This window comes from Podarcis gaigeae (assembly GCF_964106915.1).
Source record: "Podarcis gaigeae genome assembly, chromosome: 1".
Classification (NCBI taxonomy): Eukaryota; Metazoa; Chordata; class Lepidosauria; order Squamata; family Lacertidae; genus Podarcis; species Podarcis gaigeae.
In genome coordinates, this window is record NC_139678.1 from 60,861,210 (window position 1) to 60,884,111 (window position 22,902).

The 22,902-nt window shown below is 41.2% G+C and overlaps 1 long non-coding RNA gene across 2 annotated transcripts in view; it reads right to left on the bottom strand.

Annotated features, from left to right (window-relative positions):
* Positions 1 to 447: 447 nt before the first annotated feature.
* The window catches only part of LOC310851330, a 110,900-nt gene continuing 88,445 nt past the window's right edge, over positions 448 to 22,902 (bottom strand). Inside the window, exons 3-5 of one of the 2 annotated variants that reach the window (XR_014567712.1) lie at positions 6,654 to 6,734; positions 4,780 to 4,923; positions 448 to 892 (exon numbers count right to left, since the gene is read on the bottom strand). This is a non-coding gene — a long non-coding RNA (uncharacterized lncRNA). Of the gene's footprint in view, positions 893 to 4,190; positions 4,924 to 6,653; positions 6,735 to 22,902 lie in introns of those variants that run through there. The other variant, XR_014567713.1, reaches the window with a different exon arrangement.

Consider the following 22,902-nt stretch of genomic DNA (forward strand, 5'->3'; position numbering starts at 1 on the left):
TCCATTGAACACAATACTTATTTACAAGTACCGTATTTTTCGCCCCATAAGGCGCACCGGCCCATAGGACGCACCTAGTTTTTTGGGGGGGGGAATAAAGAAAAAAATTATTCCCCCCCAGGCGCGGGGCTGGGGCGGGAAGCTGTCCCCCAAGCTTGTGGGGCTGGCGGCGGGGAGAAGCAGGCTTCTCCTGCCGCCAGTGGCGTAGCATGGGTTGTCAGCACCCAGGGCAAGTAATTTGTGCCCCCTAACCCATGGATTTGCGCCCCCTAACCCGTGGATTTGCGCCCCCTAACCCTAACCCCCAGATGTATTGCACCCGGTGTGGCGGCCCCCCTGCACCCCCCCACGCTATGCCACTGCCTGCCGCCAGCCTTCAAACCAGGTCAGGGGACAGCAGGAAAGGCGCTGTCCTATAGGGCGAAAAATACGGTAAATATGCATAGGACTGCACTGTTCATCTGAAGATGTTTCTCAAGCTCCCAACTCGTTTTAATCTGCTCTGATCTTACAATACTATTTTAAAGCAATTTTTGGATGTTGTTCTTGTTTCTATTTTTGGGATGTGTTTTACTCATTCCGTAAGCTTCCTGAAATTAATCTATAAAGAAAAGTGAGGGAGGAAAGTTTTAAATGAAAAAATACCTATGGGTTTTTGCTTTGTTGCCTTTTCCTGCTTTAGAACTTGTTCTCGTAAGAGCTGGCTGATAAGCGCAGAGGGCTCCTCGCATGAGTAATGTTGAAGAAAAAGTGCAGCAGCTTCTTCTGCGAAAAGGGCATGATGGAAAGCAGAAATTCCTTTTTTCTCCAATTTGCCATGAGTACCTTCTTTGACGCTACACAGCTCACGTGTGAGCAATTATTCATGCTTATCAGCCAGCTTAATAAAGTGCTGCATTTTTTTTTAGTAGATAAAGAGCACAGGTACAGTTTCAGGTGAAGTATGAGCAATGAGCCATTGAAATTTTAGGTAATACCCATTTTTACCCGCCTCCCCATTAAAAAAATATAATATGTTCCTGTTGAAAAATAAAATGAAATTGTTAGTGCCTTTCATTTGCAGATAAAGATAACAGCTCATGCATAAGATTAATGTATATTCATGAGTGGAATTATGGATGTTCATGAAAGCACTACATTAGTGATTGGTAATCAACATCTACTTTATTTCCTTAAAGTTAGCATAGTTGCTAATCAAAGATAATTACTGCATGTCATTTACAGTGTTGATCACTCATTCTTTTGGGGAAAGAACAAACAGCGCAATTTACACTTTAACGCAAGCAGCACCAGAATGAAGGAATAACTGTGGGTGCAATGTTCTGTATTGCAACATGTTGTCAATACAGTTTAGGGATGTTTAAAATAATTCTGCTAAGCAAGATGGACTCTGCGTTTTAAAAGTATTTCCCTTCCAGGATTCAGCTCCAATTAGAAATATTAATGACCTAGTTTTTACCAGCTGTGATGAAATGTGGTGAGCGGTTTACATTCTCAAAGGAAAACATACAGTGCAAGAGAGATTTAGACTTCAATTTTATACCCACTTTCTGGGAAATGAATCCCATCAAACTCAGTTGGGCTTACTTTTGAGCAGACATCTATAGGATGTGTATTGACAGTCAGTTGTAGAAGATACAAAAATGAGACTCAAAATAGGTCTGGAAATGTTCTGGAAATATTGACTCCAAAATAAAAGCTTTGAAAATGTGCTTTATATCCTCAACAGCTGCACATTTGTGTCATTATCATTTAAATGCATATCTTGTTATGGGCCTCTTATTAAACTAAACCTATGCCTTTAAAAACTTTGGGTGGAATTCAGCAGAATAATTGCCCCAGTGAGATAACTGTGCAGCAGGCCTCTCCCGTCTCTCATGGGTGCCCCACACCACCCCCACATCTGTTCCAGGGTGTTGGGGCAATTCCCTAGAACAGGTTTAGGGGTGCATAGAATGGAGAAGGGGGGAGAAGTCCTGTTGCACAAACATAAGTTGTTGCCTGCAACCCTCTCACTAAAACAAAATGCAGTGGCCCTCAAAGTTGGATCTCATTCTTTGTTTCCAAATTAAATTATCATGTTATATTTTCCATAGGCCTAGTTTGCATGCCAAACCAACCAAGCCGCCTGGGCCATGCAAAGCTAGCAGCTCCTAGATTGGTCATGGTTAGCTAGGAGAGAGCTTAACCATGAGCCCAGGTTGGGATGACACACTAAGCCGAACCTTGGTTTAGCTCAATGCGGCAGTGTGGGCTTGGCAAGTGATAGTTTGACTTACAGCGTCATGGGGACCAGGTAACTCATTCTTACAATGATCTGATCTGGTATAAAGTGCTGATGATGTCAAAATATATATGTTTATTTATTTATTCATATATTTCAGAAATGCATTAAAATAAACCAAATAGGTGCCGTTTGGTAGCACCCCAGAATTAATGGTTGCCATTCTTTCCCAAAACTTCTTTTCTATGATTTTTCTTTTTAACTAGCTCATCTAAGTTATGGACAAATGGAAGAAACAGGAGGAAGGGGAGATCATTGTTCTTATCTTTAGTGTAGGAAACGGAGAGGCCTTTTCTACTTTAACAGATACTCCAGATCTAGACATCTTCTTAGACTCAGCAGCTTATGGAAATTCTTATTTATTCCTGCATCACAGCCGCCATCGGCTAGCATTTCTCATTTTGTGTACTTTCTTATCTCTAAATATTTGTCAGTGTTCCTATACTGCTCTCTGCAGCGCCTACGTTGAGTAAAAAGAACAGTAACAACTCTTTCTCACATCTTGCTGACATGGGTGCCATGCTGCACTTCCACCCAACTCTAAAAATCCCTATTCAGGGGTATAAATAATACATAATACTTACTTACTAAATAAATAAATAAATAAATAAATAAATAAATAAATAAATAATTCAGTCACACATAACTGTCATGGTGGGGCTGTGCAACTCTACCCACCATTCGTCCCCTGTTGGCCCCTCTGAAATTCTATCCATGTGTTGATGGTATGTGTTATGTACTGAAGTTCTCACCCTGGGCCAGCAGGGGGATACTGTAGATAGTCATGCAAATGAAGGATCGAAAGTGACGTTCAGTGATTGAATAGTCTGTATGCAAATGAAGGATCAAAAGTGACATTCAGTGATTGGATAGTTTTAGAAAATGGCAACAGTTACATTGTTCTGGAGCTCTATATAAGCAGGCTGACTGAGCTCCTTCCTTTGCTATTCATAGTATAATAATGCTGCAACTTCCTTGCCAACTCCTTCCTGGATGGAAAAATTGCAAATGAGCCTTCATTGCAAGAAAATTTGCCCGAAGAATGAAAATAATGGGGGGTTGGGGGCTGGATTCACCTAATGAGCCCTGTCAGTGGATGCCATGCATAAGAACTTCTGCTTTTGCAACTGGGCTTTTCCTCGACTCCTCCTTTTGTACCCCTCCAAATGGTGGGGGGGGGGGGGCAAGCCCCCAGAACAGAACACAGGGAAAGCAGGGGGCTTGTTTGTGTAGATGGAAGAATTGGAAGAGCACAATGTTTAATTTCAATGTTTAATTTCACCGTTACATGCTAAGCGTTGTATCCAATGTCTGATCTCTTCAGAGAAGGCCTATTGAAATGAATAGAAATTGCTAACTTAGATCCAGTAATTTGAATGGGTCTGCTCTGAATAGGACTTAGTTGGGTACAACCCCAAGAAACTTATTAAAAGTCTGCAACATGGTAGACAAGATTTGGAGTTGCACAAAGCAGGGTATCTCTTTCTCTCTCTCTCTCTCTCTCTCAAAAATTAGCAGCAGACAAATAAACCAATGATGAACCAATGATGAATGATGCTAATAATGAGTCCAGACTTTGCTGAAAGTGCCCAAAGGGGTTATAGGGCAAGCAGTGGTTAGACAGAGGAGGCGGTGGGACAGAGAGAATTAACATAACAAAAAACTTTTAAAAGTTCATTTCATCATGATGCGTTTTAAAGTCTTACACATGCCACAAAGAGATGGCTATGATACTGGTATCCATGCACTTCAGTGCTCTCACCAGCTTTATGTTACAAGCAAAAGCAACATTAGCAGCCATAAGTCTTTTTAATATGCCAAGAAATAATGACATACAAAATGTATGCTATAAAATCTTAATACGGACATCCATACGACATAAATTTTGCATACATTTAAATGAGCCTGAGATACAAATGATATTGAGCCTGTACCCCAGGGCATTATCCATTGTCATCTGCAGTAATCCTAATTTGAATATATATTTTTTCTCTATTTTTGCTCATCTTAATTTATCTCCAAAATGAGGCTGTACAGTATGGGGCTGATGTTCACAGATACTAAACTGCTGAAACTCCAGCTGTCTTTAATCAGGATTAAGAGTGAATAGTGCCTCCAAAAGATATGTTTCCCCTGTGAAGAGCAATCCGTTGCCAGTGATCACATAATACATGAAAATGTATCCTGCTGGTAAGACCACTTGCCCATTCAGTCCCTTAAAGTAGCCAAAGCAATGTACAACAATGCAGCATTCTGTTCCCAGACTTTGAGCCTCTAGCACCTGAAGTTACTTTCCTATAGATTAAAGTACTTCCCCATATATTAATAGTATATTCAAGGAATTCTTTTCGAAAAATCTAATATTTGGAATGATCAAGTGCACACCCAAAGCTGTGAATTCTGCAAGGCACTGACCTCTGTGAAAGAACCCCTGTCTGGCTATTCATTTCCCCCCAAGAGTGCTTTCATATCGGACAGAATTTCAGGATACTTACTTTTGTTTCATGTTTAATGCAATACTTCATGTCAACAACGTTGTTCCAGACTAACGTCCCTTTCACTATACAATTGACATGTTTCTTTTAGGGTGCCTCACAGTAGGGTTCCTTGCAGAGAACATTGCTGTGAGCTGGCTTCACCTAGCAAAATATTGAAAAGGGTGGATGGAGAGGGAGAGAAAGAGAAAGAGATGGATAAGTTTTTCTGGGGAATTGCCAGCAAAATATTTTGCCCATTTACAGAACAAGATTTCAGATTGCTCTTGATAAGAAGGTAGCTTTCCTCATAGGGAAAGACTTACAGAAATAAATGGGTGGGTGGGTGAAATAAATAAAAATAGAAATTGAAAAGCAAAGCAAGATATATATTTTTAAGCAGTAGACTCATTCGCTATGGCTTACAGCTAGGAGGTGTTCATGAATATGAAAAGAAAATACAATCAAGATAATAAAAAAAAAACCTTTGAGCCACAAATTATTGTGAACAAAAGAGGATGTGTTGAATTGCTTGTGAACAATGGTGGCATTTTTATTGACGCCACTTCCTCCCAGTTTTCTATTTCTAGTTTACTGAATCAATGTGAATAATTTAGAAACAGGATATTTAGAAAAGGCACATATCTGGAAAAGGCAGTGCTGGCCCTACCATTAGTAGATACTGGTGGGTTGTGATGAGGTTTGGAAGCACTGAGCTGGGTGGGCCGTGCAGCCGGTGGCAGAGGAAGGGGGCGGGGGGCAGTCTGCCCCAGGTGCCATCTTTGAGGGGGATGACAAGAAGGCACCCTGCCGGGGGGTCACCCCACCACCCCTGGGCGCGTTGGCATGAGCCACCGCCATCGCTCCACTGCAGCCGCGTGCGGAGAATCCTCCGCTCATGGCTGCACCCTCCGCTGCCGTCCATGCGGCGCTCAAGCGGAACTGTCAGCAAACTGCCTGGCAGCGCATGCACGGCAGTGCTACTTACTGTGCTGCGCATGCACCCTACGTACGGCGCGCACGCATGTCCCGCCCCCCAACACCCTACACCGAGTGCCGGTTCCCCTTCCTTCAGCCCTGCATGCAGCTTGTCTTTTACCCATGAACTAGCAGTAACCACTAGTTCTATCAGTTTCAGTACATGGAATGGGAGGAAAAACGTAATCTTCCCCTTCTCCTCGGGCAGCAAACTGTCTTGGGCTGGCTGCGCTGTTTTGTCTGTAAACTTGGCATCACACTATCAGATGCAATAGATATCAGATGCTTTCCCCAGCCTTGTGGCCTCTTGGTGTTTTGGATTACAATTCCCATCATCCGTTCCCACTACCTGGGGCTGATTGGAATGGTAGTGGAAACATTTGGAGGGCCATAGGTAACCCATCCTTGTTTTATTTTTTTCTGACAAGAATTGCTACCTATTTTTTACAAAAATATATAAATCAATAAATATTTTCTCAAGATATTATTGGGAAACTGAGAAACAGGAGAGAAGTAGCAGAGAGTCCCCGTTGGGGCAGCCTCCAAAAGCACAACTGCTCTCTGTATTTTAGGAAATGCTAATGCAGCTGGTTGCAAACGCCAGAAAGGCAACACAGACATCAGCCTGGGATTTGATTTCTCAATCTGGAGCTCACTGTAGATCGGTCCTGGGTGGGTTGGCTCACAAGCAGCCCTGCGGTGGTATTAGACTATGGAGAACTGTTATGTGTCAGCGTGCGTTTTACACACACTCCTCATAATGAATTATGAAGCGGCAGGACAGCATCTTTGTGGGAATGGCAGTGAGGAATAGAGCCGGTGTGTGCGCATTAAGAGCGAGGAGTGAGAAATGGGAATAAATATCACACCAGCTCACTGAAATACAGCTTGATCTTCTTGAGTTTCCATTGGCTCACCTGGGAAATGAGGATTACAACAGCCTTATTTGGAACGTTGGAGTCTTTCTCAATTAAAGGAAATGGCAAAGAGCAGGAGATCTGAAAGAGAGTAAAACTTTGTCAAAGTCAGCACACTAACACTATTGTGTGTTTTGCTTCTCAAAGGTTCTGTTTTCAAACAGAACTAGCAAGAATATTAATTCTTCATGCATTACAATGCCATTGTTTCTTTTGAATGCTCGTAGACTTAGGATCGAATTCAATGCAGTACTAAGGAGACTGTTCTGTTGGTGCAAGGATTTCTGGCTGTCTTGTGGAATAGCGGCGCTTTCCACCACCCATATGCTGTTCTGGGGGTTCTCCTGACCCCTTCAGAGTGTATGTTGGGGAGGGCAAATATTGTTAGGATATTTCCATTCCATCTTAAGAGAGAGCAGGCTTGTGAGTCACAGAGTCTGCGTATTTCCTGTTGCTCAGGATGTTTATGTTTGCTATTGCTTTCGTTTTTTTCCCTCTCTGCGCCAGAACACGCTAGCAGTCGGTCATGCTTTTCTTTGTTCTGACCAACGCTGAATAAACATTCTAAATGATACCCTCCTGAGTGCGACTTTTGCTGTGTGAATTCTGCTGACAGAGTGTGCACCAGCCCAGGAATGTGGCAATCTGTTTCTGAGGCTTGGTGTTGCTAATTGCTGATACTGCATGACTACGGGAGATCGATGGATCGTCCAGAGACGACGTGGAGGCAGTGATGGCTTTTGTCTCCCTGGCAGTATCCCAACAAATATGGGTGTGGGGAGATGAAAGCCCCATTGCATGAGTGGCAGTCCTTCTGCTGGTTTCCGGTAGTGGAACCAGGTGCATAGTCACACAATAAAAATTCCATTCTAAAAAGAATATATTCTGGTTCACATCTCTTAGTGATTTTACTGTTTAAGTCTTTTTTTCCAGTATTTAAAATCACATAAGCTGCATGGGGAATTTTATTAAAGGGCGTGGTATGAATTTCTCTGACAAACAAGCAAGCATAGGTTGTGCATCATAGCACTCTATCTGAATGTAGTCAATGGAAGATAAAAGAGAAAGCTGCCCTCCCACCCTGCCCTCAACAAAATGGCAGGACACAAGGCGCAGCTCTCGCTTTGCCAGTATATCTCTTCTTCCCTTGTCAGAGTGCTCTGTTAGGCTGCAATCTGGTGAATACCTTTCTGGGAGTAAACCCCATTAACGTAAATCCATTGGGACTTGCTTCCAGGTAAGCATGGCTAAGATTAGACTGCACAAGGCATCTCACTGGCTTGGGGAAAACTAAATTGACTATAGATTCTTTTTTCATATCATTAATCAAATGAAGAAGTGCTTTGGCAGTGATGGATCTGTTAGGCAGGCCTCCTTACAGAGGTGAAAGCAGTTGTTACAAGAGTTGAAAGTTGTTTGGTTTTTTGATCCTTATGCTGTAGATTTATTGGCTTACTCAAAATCAAAAGCTGTGTAGCTTCTAAAAACAAAAGAGTTGATTAGTTATTCTGCAGGCAAATATTTATTAAGCACTGTAAAGGTTTGGCCTACAAGAGGCATGTTACACCAAGCCAAGATCCCTAATCTATCTACATTGTTCCAAGCCTGGAATGGAAGTGATGTTTTCAGGCCGAGCCTTACTGTTAGGCAAGGCACAGCAGTGAGACCTGATTCAGGTGGCATGTTTTGCAGGGTATCATGCAAAGGCAGCAAACTACCAGCTATTTCATTCATTTATCTTCTCCTGCAACAGGTATTTGAATTTTCTGCATTATCCAGCAAAACGTCTTTAGCTAACTCTGCATCCACCTTCTGAGTATTATGGTAAAAGTTTATGTTGGAATAATTTTGTTTGTCGAACTATCTAGCATTTCACACATTGTTAGGGCCTTGTATGAAACACACTTTCTTAGCAAAAGTATGCATTTCAAAGTGCAGTGAGCTGTGCAATATGGCCATTTTAATTATGCAAGGCCGTAAGTGACTTTATGAATTACATTGCAAAAAGGCATTATAATTCCTCAGTTGCAATTATACAGCAAATGAAAAATCTCATAAGGAAAATGAGGTTCAAAGGGAGGCCAGAAGAAATATCAACATGTGTATATACTGTACAAGGACACAATCAATATTTAATTGTCTCAAATGATCACATAGATACCTGCTGTTTCCGGGGCTGGATGAACCACCTTCCTAAGCATTTAATAGTGCCAGGTTCTGTCTAGGTTTTCAAGGCTTTATCGAGATTTGGGCCTTTATTATGGGTTATAGAGGGCTCCAGCATAGAAAATATGCTATACTTGCTGTCCGCATAGAAAAGATGAGTGGCTTCCTTATTTCTTGCAGCATATAAATGACGACAAAATGGCACACGAAACAACATAATTGTGCTTTCTTTGTCAGAAAAACATAAGAAGCCATTTTAGGTTTTAGCTCTTTGGTTGCATGCAGGGCCAGCACAAGACATTTTGATGCCTGAGGCAAAGGAAAAAATGGCACCTTCACTCCATTCCATATCACGAAATCAACCAGACTGGAAGCTGAATCTTATTTCAGCAGCACCTGGTTTCAACAGCAGTGGGGCAGCATCCTCTGTCACACCTGAGGGCAGTCGGCTATTAAGGAGCACATTGCTGGCCACACTGCTCTGTCCTCCAACAGAGGGAATGCTCAGGGGACTGATGCTGCTGCCATTCCCACCCCCCAGCATCGGCCACCTGAGATGGCTGCTTCACTCTGCTTAATGGTAGGATGGCCCTGCATGAACAGTAACAGAAGAGCTATGCAAAATCCTTGAGGAGTTATATAACTCTACATGGCTTGGCCCAATGGGTTGGGTCCCATTGCACCCACCACCGAAGCTCCACCGAATTAGTGGAAGCATCAGTTGGTGGGAAAGGGTGGAACCAATTTTCACTGGTTCTCCCTTTCCCATGCAGTCCCCTAGATTTGCTCTAAAGATTTGGAAGAGTGTGGCAGGTAGCACAGAGGAGTGCAGAAGGAAGGGAGAATTTATAAAGAGCGCCTCCCTTATGGAAGCTTCTGCTGAGTCAAAGATTCTTCCATAAGTGGATGAACAGAACCCCAGTGGGCCTGCAGGTATTTTGTAACCAACTATCAATACTCAAATACAAGTAGAGACTGAGAACCCCGGCTGTAGAGTTGAAAATATTCTCTGTCATTCTTCTCTCTGATTGGAAGATCTTTACATGTCAAACTTCAGCCTTCTAAAGAGATGTTAAGATGTTTGTTAATGTCATTATTGCCTAAATTTGCATATTTAACATTGACTTCGAAATGGAAATGCTTTTTAAAAGATGAGAATTTTCTTCTTCCAAAGATACTTCTGCACACCTGGTCTTCCTAAGTCAGCAAAGGGGGAAAATTAAAACAGTATGAATATGTAAAGAAATTTCCCAGAGCCATCCGTGCATGAAAGCCATGTGTTAGGAAAATGAACAAGTCTAAATGCTAAATGATGTATTTGAAAAATGTAAATGTTATAAAATATTACCTACATTATGTGAACCTCGCATCTCAGAAATGGCTGATTATCTGAATCTACCATGTGTCTCCCATCTAATTAGCCTGTGTAAATAGCACTGCTATATAAACCTCAAGTTATTAAGTTATTTGCATGTTCCACAGCCATTAAGTTAAATGATTCCCCCCTCTAAAACCAAGATGTTCCAATAGAAGTATATAAAAGTTTCTGGGGTGTGCTTACCAAAAACTGAAAAGGAGTTGTGCTATTTCATTAACAAACAAACAAACAAACAAACAAACAAACAAACAAACAAACACCATACCATCTGATCCACAATACGACTCATGTACTTACTGTATTTTTCGCTCTATAAGACACACTTTTCCCCCTCCAAAAAATTAAGGGGAAATGTGTGTGCGTCTTATAGAGCAAATACAGGCTCCATGGCTTCAGTGAAAGCAATGCGAAGCCTACGGAGCACACTGATCCCTCTTACTCTCCTGGCTTCGCTTCACTGGAGAGGCACTGCGCAGCTTTCCCTCTCTGTGCAGTTCCCCTTCAGCGAAGTGGGAGGAGAAATGGAAGGGTCTCTTGTTTCTCCTGCCGCTTTGCTGAAGGGGCGCTGCGCAGAGAGGGAGAGTTTTTTTTTCTTGTTCTCCCCCTCTAAAACTAGGTGCGCCTTATGGTCAGGTGCATCCTATAGAGCGAAAAATACGGTATTCATCTTACTCTCTGAGCCTGAGGGCTGGTTTAAAATGTGATTGATGGAAGTGCCCCTGTGATGCCTGTAGGTGACACCCCTTCTCCATAGGGAGATTTCTCATACTACGTCCTACCATTGCTTCAGCTAGCACAGAACTTTCTGCTCTTAATGACAGCAAATCCCCAGGGTTTCAGAGAAGTCTTTCTCAATCCCATTGGGGAAATGTTGGGGGTTGTGCCTGGGCCCTTTTCCATGCAAACCAGGAGTAGCATGATTGGGCTGTGGCTCTTCCTGCCCTTGACCCAGCCTTGCAGAATCTAGAGTGTATGTGGTTTTCAGATGCTGGTACAAATAGAATACATTGCAATAGTGTACATTGAAATGGATGCACTGGAACTAGGCAGCTTCTGAACCAATTAGAAGAACAGCCACAGGTAAATAGCACTGCAATAATTCAGTCTTAAGGCAGCCATGACATCGGCTCCTTTGGGAGGAAAAGTGAGATATAAATTTAATAATAACAAAATAAATTAATGGATCACTGTAGCCAAGCAATCCCTATCCAAGAAAGGCTAGAAGGCATATCAGCCTAAGCTAGCGAAAGGAACGACCTGTTGTGAAGGCCACTTGAACTTCCATCAACCTTGCTAGATTCTTCCTTTTTCTGCTGTTGCCAAGTTACATATTCAAGCAGACAACTACAGTGGCTTCCTCTCTCTCCCCCCCCCCCCTACTTATTTAATGGCATGGAAGCCCCAAAGAAAAATGAAGCAAATAGTATATTCCATCACACTAACATGCCTCCATAAGCAGCTGCCACGTTAATCGGTCCTCTGCCGTTGACCTTTTCGGAATGGCCTTATTTTGCTACAGCATTTATCACTGGGCCAAAATGTCAGTGAAGAACAGGGTAGCAGCACTTACAGCAGTTTGCATATATTTCTGGAAATATCACCTTTGCTGATGCCCCCATAAAGATCTTCTCGGACAGGAACAAATAGAAATGGGCTAGGAGCTGATTTCTTAGCCATTGTTTCCTCTGTATAAAGGCAGGCAACCTGATTAGAAAATGTCAGGGGGGAAACTATTGCAAAATATATTAGCTATAAAGGCAATAAGAAAGTAGCAGGAAAGGCTAAAATAAGCTCTTTATTCAAGCAAATGCAAACGACTCTTAAAAAGGTGCAAAGTTTCTTTGCTGTTTGTTCCTGTACTGCCAATGAACTGAGCCAGTCAAACAATTATAAACACTTGGATAAATGCTTAATTGTTTTCATCTAAAATAGCACCCTTGGCATTCAGGGCACTTTCCACAAATGGGTACTCAATTCTAAACACATTTACTTAGAATTTACTTCACGCTCCATGAAAATTACATCCAGACACAGGAGGACAGAAGCCCAGAATAGGTGACTTGTAGACAGGGACACTTTGTTTATACAGCAGCTCATTCCAAAGAAAATATAGCCACAGCACACACATTTGGGGGTCAATAAAATATAACAAGTCTTGGGTTTGGACCCACAGAAACTGCCCAAGTTCCCATATTTTTAATGGCCCCGCTTCTGCCTATAACAGCAGCTGAACGTGCAGAAATCTTCAGATTAACTTGGCAATGAAGTTCTTTCCAATAAAATAGCAGGAAAAGCTTCACTTGCTTGTTTTTTGTTTTTTGTTTTACATTTGTATCACATTTTATTGTATTACATTTTTAGCAGCTGTGAAAAAGCGGAACTCCATGTTGGATCGAAAATAAAATGCCTGTAGTGAAATGTGATCCTGAACAGACCACAGTGGCTTATGCAGTACAGTGGTACCTCGGGTTACAGACGTTTCAGGTTACAGACTCCACTAACCCAGAAATAGTACCTCGGGTTAAGAACTTTGCTTCAGGATGAGAACAGAAATTGTGCGGCAGCGGCACAGCGGCAGCAGGAGGCCCCATTAGCTAAAGTGGTACCTCAGGTTAAGAACAGTTTCAGGTTAAGAACGGACCTCCAAAACGAATTAAGTTCTTAACCCGAGGTACCACCGTATAGGCAAAACTTTATAGAGTGTGTGGAATGGAAAGTGAAACTAGAACAGATGACTGAAATGCAAAGACGATATGTGTTAGTGAGTTTATTAGGACTGTTCTGTTGTCATCATTAGACAATAACAGAGTTGGTTAAAATGCTGAAGTCTCTGACATTCATGAGAGAACCTTCATATAAATATGTGGTGCAGCCACACTTGGAATACTGTGAGCAGTAATGGGCATCTCCTCTTCTTGCTCAGTTCCAGTTTGTACTGGCTCTCTTGGTCTTACGTTGAACATGGCCCCTTAAACATGCCTACATTCAGTTCTATTCTCAGCAGAGGGGATTTCAGGAGTCCAGTCCCCGGCTTGATAACACAGTGAGCGTAGTTAATTAAAAAGGATGATTTATTGTCAAACAAAGAGGTAGCTCTGGACGGCTTTCAGACAGCCTCCACTCTCATCAATCAAGATGTCCTTTCTGAAGACTGCTTCCGGCATGACCAGGAGCAACTGAACTTTTGCTTCACACGCCTTTTGTTTTGCTTCCTAGCTTGCAGCCCTCCCATTCGTCGAGACCTCGGACTGAGTGGGTCAGCTCCCGCCTCTTCCCCATTCTCTGAGAGGCTGTCTCTTAACTCTTTCCCACCTGTTTGTGCTTCCGGCAAGCTTTGACTGCGTTCTAGCTTGCTCCCCGCCATTCCCTTATCAGCCGGCATTCCAAGGGGCGGGGGAGTTGGCACTAGTTGATGCTCATTCCGAATGGCAGTTAACCCTCTCTGTTCTTGGCTGCTTTCTTCAGTTGGCAGCAACCCTTCCCTGGGAGCTGGCTCATTCATGACAGGGGAGGTAAAAATAGCTTGTTTCTTTGAGTGCAGTGGTGGCTGATGTAGGTACATTTTCCCCACTGATGTGAGTCGATGGAAGACATGCTCACATCATTTTATGAACCTCTCTCTTTTCTTGCTCTTTTAGAGGTGGTAGCCATTTTGTCCCTAGCAGACTCGAGAAAGTTGGTGACTCCTGGCCTATACAGAGACTGAAACCATATGGAGCAGCAACACCCAAACAACAAAAATTCCCAGTTTTGTGTCACAGACCAGCAGTTTCTGACACTCCCTTGGTTCAGAACTATATTACAAATTATATTTCATATGGCAGTAGTACTAGGTGTAATGAAAGCTTACATTAATGGTCTCAAATATACACAACACAATGCCATTTTGGAAGATAAAACAGCAAATAGGACATAACAGTGTATAAATCACACTCAGTGTGATTACCTAGTCAACATAAAATGCCATATTTTAGCTTTTTTTTTAAAAAAAGGTTTTTTTAAAGCTATAAAGAGCCATAAAATAAGAGAACATGTAAATCAATATATCTTTTCATTTTATGCTACCATTGATCCTGTGCAGTTATGGAATAATCACAAATGGCGTTTTGACTGACTAAACAATTATTAGTTCAAACTTAGCTAGTAAAATGCTCTGCTTCATATACTGCAAAATGTGATTTGCGCAGCTTATTACAAAGAGCACAATGAGAAACTTGATCCAAACCCTATAAAAATGTATGGGAGACATTTATGTGACTACTGGGCTATAGATGAGGCTTGTGCAGTAATAACTAGTACTGTTTAATAGCAGGAACAATAGCAGCAGCATTTTAGTACATGTATTTATCCACCCTTAATGGGGATGCATTGCAGAAATAACATGAAAAATATGGCTGAACTGAAATGTCTACCCAGCTTCACATGTAATTTTATTAGTATTTGTCTATTTTGCTTTAAATATTTATAGCCTGCCTTTTGATCTGAAGATCCTCCAGGATAGCTTACAACAGATGATACTGCATGGTCATCATAAGTTCTATACCACTTTCCACCCAAAGCAGCTTGTAAAACATCAAATGAAGAGCAATAATGATTTCTAAAAATAATAAGAATCATTACAAATCATCATAATGTCAATAAGTAAAAGAATTGTTTAAAAAGATCAATCCACGAAGCACTGTATGAAACAATACGAATAAACTACCCTAATTTAACAGTTTAAAATGAAGCAGGAGAAAGGCTCTCCAGAATAACATCTAACACAGAAATGAAATAAAAATAGTACTATAAAATCCCCCCATGTGCACTGTATTTCTTGTCATTTCCTATTTGCAGTTTTATCTTCCAAAAGGAAATTGTGTTGTGCATATCTGAGACCATTTAAAATATTATTTCATGACGCCTATTACGAATTATATCTTATATGGCAGTAGTGGTATAGCTCTGCACCAAGGAAGTGTCAGCAGCTGTTTGTTGGGCACCTAAACTGGAATTTTTGTTTGTTTGGTTTAATAATCAATCCTTTTTCCAGAGAACTCTGGGAATTGTAACTCTGGGAGAAGAGGAGGGGTCTCCTAACAATGCTCAGCACATTTAACAAATGACAGTATACAGGATTCTTGTGGGGGAAGATCTAACTGTATAAAGTAGTCTGATACGGCTTTAAATGTATAGTGCCAATGGGGTCACAAGTTCAGAAAGTGCTGTTGCAACCATGTCCTGTTATGGGCTTCCCACAGACATATGGTTGTACACTGTGAAAATAGGATGCTGGTCTAGGTGGGCCACCGGCCTGATTCAATAGGCTATTCTTATGTTCTTACAGGGACGCTGGTGGCACTGTGGCTTAAACCACAGAGCCTAGGACTTGCTGATCAGAAGGTCAGCGGTTTGAATCCCCGCGATGGGGTGAGCTCCCGTTGCTCGGTCCCTGCTCCTGCCAATCTAGCAGTTCGAAAGCATGTCAAAGTGCAAGTAGATAAATAGGTACCGCTCTGGTGGGAAGGTAAACGGCATTTCCATGTGCTGCTCTGGTTTGCCAGAAGTGGCTTAGTCATGCTGGCCACATGACCCGGAAGCTGTACGCCGGCCAGTGGCGTAGCGTGGGGGGTGCAGGGGGGGCCGGCCGCACCGGGCGCAACATCTGTAGGTTAGGGTTAGGGGGCGCAAATTACTTGCCTTGCCCCGGGTGCTGACAACCCACCCTAAGCCACTGACGCCGGCTCCCTCAGCCAATAAAGCGAGATGAGCTCCGCAACCCCAGAGTCGGTCACGACGGGACCTAATGGTCAGGGGTCCCTTTACCTTTACCTTATACTCTTACATGGTGTACAAGTTAAGGTAGGAAACATGATGAAGATTAAGATGAGGATGAGGATGATTATGCTTTTATTGCTTTCACACAATGGATGTTGCAGCTTTCTAGGGAAAGTTTTTCCCTAGCTTTTTAAAAAGTATGTGGTTAAAATGAGCATACATCAAACTGGAACTTAGGTGTACAAACAGTTGAAAATAGGCATCCTCTACTCCTGCCCAAATATTTTTCCAATATAGTTTCAACATAATCACTGTTATGAGGAACTTTATTATATGGTTAGATTATTTAAACAGTATTAGTTCAGCTTAATTAGTTTGTGTATCAAGAGATCTCTCCACTTTAAACACCAGATTAATTATGTATCAATCCTGGGCAGTTTTGTATAGATTCAGTGCTCTTTCAAGGTGAAGCAGATGTCATCTGCTGTGTCCTGGACTGAACATATTTCTCCTGAAGACCTTGAAGGGAAATGTAGATAGCTTCTATTTTCTGAAGCAAAACTTGAGTGTTTTTGAGCCAAAGTAAGACAGAAAAAAATTAGAACAGCTCTTACCATCAGAAAGTTCTTCCTGATGTTTAGTCAAAATCTTCTTTCTTGTAACCTGAATCAATTGGTTTGGGTCCTACCCTCCAGAGCAGGAAAAAACAAGCTTGCTACATCTTCCATGTGACAGACCTTTAAATATTTGTCTATAGTATCTCTGGAGGGTAGCATTAGCTTTTTTTTGCTGCTGCATCACACTGTTGACTCATGTTAAGCTGGGGGTCTACTACAACCCCTAGATCATTTTCACATCTACAACTGACAAGCCAAGTGTCCCCCATCTTATATGTGTGCAGCTGGTTTTTCCTGCCCAAGTGCAGAACCTTACATTTGTCCCTACTGAAATTCATTTTGTTAGTTTTAGCCCAGTTCTTCAATCTGTTAAGGTCATCTTGAATCTCGATTCTGTCTTCTGCGGCATTAGCTACCGCTCTGAGTTTTATGTCATCTTCAAGTTTGATTAGCATCCCCTCAATTCCTTCATTCAAGACATTTATAAAGATTTTGAGCAAGAGACACTCCACTTGTCCCTTTTTCCCAGGATGATAAAGACCATTAGTGAGCACTCTTGCGGTTCAGTCAATCAACCAGCTACAAAGCCACCTAATTTGCTCATCAAATTGTTATCAGGTTGAATCCAGAAGCTCCAAAGGAAGGCATCATCTTCCAAGGAACAGAGCATTCCTTCCCTCAGAAGAAGCTCTTTTAACAGGAGAAAATGGAACCTTTTGATCCAACCCTGTTTGTGTGTGCGCATGTGCATATGTCGATAGTGAGATAGATATCATGCTTGAAGTGGGATTCTGATTTATTAGTCGTAGAACACAAAAGCTAGTTTCGAAACTTTATCTCAAAATGAGCATCTAGTTTCATGATATCAGCTCATTTTCAGACCGAAGTTCAGATCTGCAGATAAGTGACTCATCGGAAAGAGATAACATTCAGAATGTGTAATCACGGCTTGTCACTTTACCTAAGAAACAGCAACATCGCTGAAATTAACATGATTTACTCACATTAATTTGTGGGTGGATAATTACACTATTTTGCTCTTCGGTGTGTCATACTTCTAGCAGGAGGAAGTAGTTTAAACAGTTGAAGCTCAGATTTATCTCGCAGAGCTCTGCGCTCCCCCAACCCTTTTCTACGCATCTGTGAATATGTGAAATAAAAAGGTTTAAAGAAATAGTTACACTGACAAGGTACTCCCCTCCTTAGCCCTCCCCTGCTCCCACACTGTGATGGATGTATATTAACTGTTTTCAAATGTCATGAAGATGCTTAGACGAAGCACAGTGGCGAAGAGGAGGAAATGGAGATCAGCTTCAAAAGTTAATGTTTCCAATCATGCGTGGTAATGGCTCTTAGTAAATTGATATGTTGTTATTGCTTAATTTTAGTAAACATTCTTGCTGAAAAGTATTCTCTCCATCACAGCCTATCTAAAATAAGCTCATTTATGCTAATGTCTTTCTCCTTGACATTCGGTAAATTTCTTCTAATGCATTAATTATGACTCCAGATAGACCAATGATTATTTCATATATGCTAATTAGGAATCATTTCATTCAGTCTGCCATACACATCAGTAAACAAGTGGAATCAATTCCCCACAGAGAGGATAAAAAGACAATGATTTCCTTTCCACCAGCAGCTCAGAGTTTACCCCACAATCAAGAAGTAATTAGAGAAGAAAATGACGAGTTAGAAAATACTCTTACAGGTGTGAGAGCCAGTGAGTAGAGCCTTCTTTCCAGCAGAAGGGATAAAGGCAGACAGCATCAGCGCTAATGAGTTTTTACCATATATGATTAAAAGCCTTCATCTCCTTTCAACAAAAGTAAATAAAAATAACAATCAAATTAGTTCCATTTCTAGGAGAACAGATTGATATGAAAGAGCCTGATTTTCATTGCCAGGCTTGCAAAAGATGTTTCTACAGTCTGTGAAATTCACTCATCTGCCTTCTGAACTTTGAATATTAAGGCTAGCTCTAACATTAATAGGATAATTGACAGTTGTTTTTTTGTTTTGTTTTTTGTGCGCTATTCAGACCCCTGTTTAAATCCCTAGCCCACAAATTAAGGCATTTTGGTATTGCAGTCCTCCCGGACACCATATACAGGTCAGGAATCCCCCTGCGTAGATTTGACCCGGTTTTCAAATCTAAAGTATGAAGTCCTATATCATCAATTACAGCAAAAATTCTACTGGTACTTTAAAATATCATTATCTCTATTAATTGAAGCATATTAATGTTGGCATATATGTGCGAGACAGAAGGCCCTATATATTTCAGGACTAGAGAGACTGCCTTATCCATTATATATCCAGTAGGTCACTGTGTTCTGTTGTCGATTTTATCCTTAAAATCCCCCAAACAACAGAAGCCCGCTCCACATTCACTTGCAGTGAATTTTGTTTTGGAAAGCATTCCCAGCTGGATGAAAAGGTCTGCACCTTAGGCATTCATTCTGTAGTATTTTTAGCCTATGTTCCGTTGTTTTAGTACTGTTTTTAAACTATTTTCACTGTTTTTATGATATGGCTGTAAATTGCCCTGTGACATATATGCAAAAGGTGATTCATAAATTATTATTATTAATCATCATCATCCCTTTTTAAAATAGTGTGCTTATATATGTGGCACCTGTATTGAGCAAACATAAAACTGGAAGTTAGATTTTGAAACATTTGAAAAAAAGTAACCTTAACTTCCTTCTCATTTCTTTTACATTATAGTTTCAACATAACCTCTCTCATGAAGTTCTCTGCTATAGGGTTAGATCTGTTTAGGCACTGTGGGTGGTTTTCAACTGAGTGAGGAAAATGACTTCCGCTTTCCTCAGGAAAGCAATGGGACTCCCCCTTGCTTCCCCAATGTATGACCAGTGCTATCCCCAAATCTGTCCCCAAATCCAACAGAAACTGTTTCACACATGCAAAGAGCTGTTTAGTGCCACTTTGAATACAGCTCAATTAGGTTTTGCATCAAGATATCTCTTGATACAGTAATCATATTGATAATGGGCAGCTTCAGAGTTATTCAAGGGTCTTCTGAGGCAAAGCAGATGTCCTCTGTGGCAACCTGAACTGAACTGTGTTGCTCCCAAAGCTCCAGTGCCATCCCAGAGGAAAACTTGATGGGTCATCCACATCAGACAGAAGATAGCTTTTCTCTTCTGAGGCAGAATACAACTGTGATCAGACTAAAATAGCACAGAGAAATTCAGAGAAACAAAGAGCAGAACGGAATATAGTGTGGAAGGCAACTTTGAAGCTGAGAAATCCCACAGAGACAGTCTTGGACTTTCCATCTCTATAACCTTTTAATTATGGAGCAGGTAGCATTTTGAGTGACAGCTGTACTTTTTACTTCCAATCACAATGCTTCAATTGAGTAGAAAACAAGAAGAAAGGCCTCAGATTATCTTTCATTCATCACAAGTCCATATTTCTTCTGCCTACCCCTCTAATATTTTGCAGGTTACTTACCTAAGGGCTCCTCTATGATGTATTCCATTTTCTTACAAAGTGCCTTCCCTAAAAAGCATTACAGAGTAAGTGAATCCATTTCACCTCAACATTTGAGACTATCGGTTTTAAATTTGACAATATTCATCCCCTCAGAAGAAACAAAAATATCTGTAAAATGTTATCCAGTTCTGCAGGGGGGCGCTAACCAAAGTTGTAGGTGTCCTATTAAACTTTAAGGTTCTTAGTGTTGAAACCCATCTGCCTGAAATAGGGATGGGGGAGAAATCCAAATCAGTTCCCATTTAAAGGTGAATCTATCAAATTTGTACTTTCTGAAACAAAACAGATTTTCTTGGGAAATTGCACATATCTGAATTCTGCAATGCAGTTATTCAATGCACTTCCTGTGTATTAGATATCTTTTTCTTCAACTGTTTTTATTTCATTTTGCAATATATAGTGGACAAGACTGTTACAAACATCTTGACCATCTTTGCATTATTCACCCATAAGAGCATACATGCTACCATGACAGAGATGAAATATGTTGTCACCCCCATAAATATAGCCTACAAAAACATACTCTAATCTACTGTAATCAAGATCTCTGATCCATGAGACTGTGGGGGGAGACTTGGAAAACAAGCAAATCCTGGAAGATGGATCTGTATTTAAGTTCCCTTCAGTGTAACCTGCCAACATCCTTCCAATTGACAGCAGCTCCATGTGGAGGTCATAATAGTTTGTGCTAGTCAAAAAGATCGCAAAGGCCAGGGATGATGGGAATTGTAGTCCAGGAACATTTGGTGGGCCACAGTGTTCCACCTGTTATTGCTTTATTGTCTTTTATTATTATGCTATGTAAATTATGTTTCTAATGTTCCCATCCTGGGAACTTTGGATAAAGGGCAGTATATAAATTGAATGAATGAAAGAAACAACAACAACAACAACACCATTAATACTATTAGTAGCCACTGTCCAGTTACCAGCCACCTTAGCAGACAGATATGATGAAGGTACTGTGTATGTATCTGTGTATGAATCTATTGTAGGTAAGGAAAATCTGGGCAAATTAGGCTTCATACTTGCAGACTTTCATGTACATCTTGGGAGCTGAGGTACATAAAAACTCACGAGCTATCATGAGCTAGCGTGGATTCCTGTAAGATTTGATGATTTCCTGGTTTATAGCCCAGGGAAATGGAAAAACACTTTGATTAAATATAGAAGAGGTATTATATATACAGGCACACACAAAAGAGCACATTTTAAATATTTTATACTCCCCCCCTTTTATACTAGTGTTCCTATTAAAAAAATAGTTCCCTCTTCTGCATAATTTGGTTCTTATCAAGTGAAGCAGGTGCCTTCTGTTATTCCTATGGGGAGAATAAAGAGATGAGCCTGGTAACTACTATATGAAACAACCCATTTAGACAGGAAGTCAATAACTGTCCACTTAAGATTGTTGAGGCAACCCCACTGCCAAGGAATAATGGTTGCTTGCATTCAGATTCTGTTGATGCCATACTTGTAATGGATTCAAAGTGGGTAATTTTGGGAAGTGCCGTGGAAATAAGCAAGCTACAGAAGTCAAGAGTTTTCCATCCATTCACTTTTTTATGTCTAGAAGTGCAGTGATTCTCTGTTATCAGGTGTTTGGTGAGGGGATGATAATGAAAAAGCAGAAAGGTGTTGAAGAGCATTAGCCACCATGGTGCTAATAATCAGTGCAATTAGCAATTTAATTGTTTGTAAACAGAGAAGAGGGGATTGATTCTAGAACACCAACAGGATCCAGCCAAAATTAAGCACTTGTGCCCCATTGAGTTCAATGGGAGCACTTCAAAATTGCTTAACTCCTAGTTAAATATGTGATACTTTAAAGCAGAATTACAGCAAAGCAACATACTTCATTTTGTAGTCTTTTTCACCCCTCAATGTTGGCAGTTTTCAGTATTTGTTCCAATACAGTACTTGTTCCATTCCTGCTCTGTCAAGATTGTTCTTCTGCATACCACATTCCCTTTCTCTGCCTTTGTCCTCACAACATTTGCTCACACTGCTGTTTAATCCTAATGATGCTGGCAACTAGCTGCTCATGCTGGTGATGTCATGTCACCACAACTCATGGCACAATTCTGCAGATGTTCATAAACAAAACCATGTGGGTCACGATGGCCAAACTGAACAGCTGCGTTGGTCAAAGAACTGGTCTGAGCAATAAGGCTATGATTTATGTCTGTTATTTCTTGTTTGTTTTATGTTTTTGTTTGTCATTGATATTGTAAAAACTAATAAATTTTTGCAAAAAAAAAAAAAGAACTGGTCTGAGCAAAGTGAGAGCAAAGAAGGAGAAATAGCACAAAGAAGAGTCAGTAGCTAGAGCAGGGGCAGCCAGCGTATTGCTGTCCATATGTCCCTCAACTCATATTCCTGTTATCCCTTGCCATTGGGGCTGATGGGAGTTGGAGTCCAACAATATATGGAGAGGTCCATGCTGGCTATCTCTGAGTTTGAGGAGCAAAAGGGCTTTGAACAGTGACAATGTTTGGCATGCTGATTTTGTGTGTGGAATGTGCTGCTTTCAATGCAAGTATCAAATTAGATATTATAAGAAATTAAATCTTAATAATATAATGTTGGCCTCCATCTGTCTCAAGAGACGATGGAGTGCACCTCCTGGGGGCAAAGCCACACTACTGCATTATCAGCACTGAAGTGACCTCCCTGGGGTGAAAGCTTGGGCAGTGTGTATGGAGGTCATGGGCTGCCCAGATGACAAAACCACCATCTTGGCCCTGCTGGTGTGGTCCAAAGGAAGGCAGAGCAATTCATTTGGCACCAGCTTTGATGCAGGAGT